The sequence below is a fragment of the Cimex lectularius genome, unplaced genomic scaffold (genome assembly GCF_000648675.2).
Source record: "Cimex lectularius strain Harlan isolate CLEC.00 unplaced genomic scaffold, Clec_2.1 scaffold239, whole genome shotgun sequence".
Classification (NCBI taxonomy): Eukaryota; Metazoa; Arthropoda; class Insecta; order Hemiptera; family Cimicidae; genus Cimex; species Cimex lectularius.
The window spans coordinates 611,378-611,727 of NW_019392837.1; positions in this window are offsets into that span (position 1 = coordinate 611,378).

Consider the following 350-nt stretch of genomic DNA (forward strand, 5'->3'; position numbering starts at 1 on the left):
CATTGAATCTAAAATTTCTAGCATTGTATAAATTCATTGTTTTCACATCTACCTTCAGTTGTAAAATTTTTGTAAATTTGTAAAAAATTTTATAAATCCCAGGCCCTGAAGATGATCTCAATAAAGATCGAAACGTTGGCACGAAGAACTTTTTTCTAAAATCTAGGTCACACCAGACCGCATCTCACGATCTCCAAATAATCATTTAATTAAAAAACATTGTTTAGTTCAGCAATAAATATATATTTATTTAGAAATCGTGAGATGCGGTCTGGTGTGATGTAGGTTTCAGAAAAACATTTTCTTTATCGTGCCAACGTTTCGATCTTTATTGAGATCATCTTCAGGGC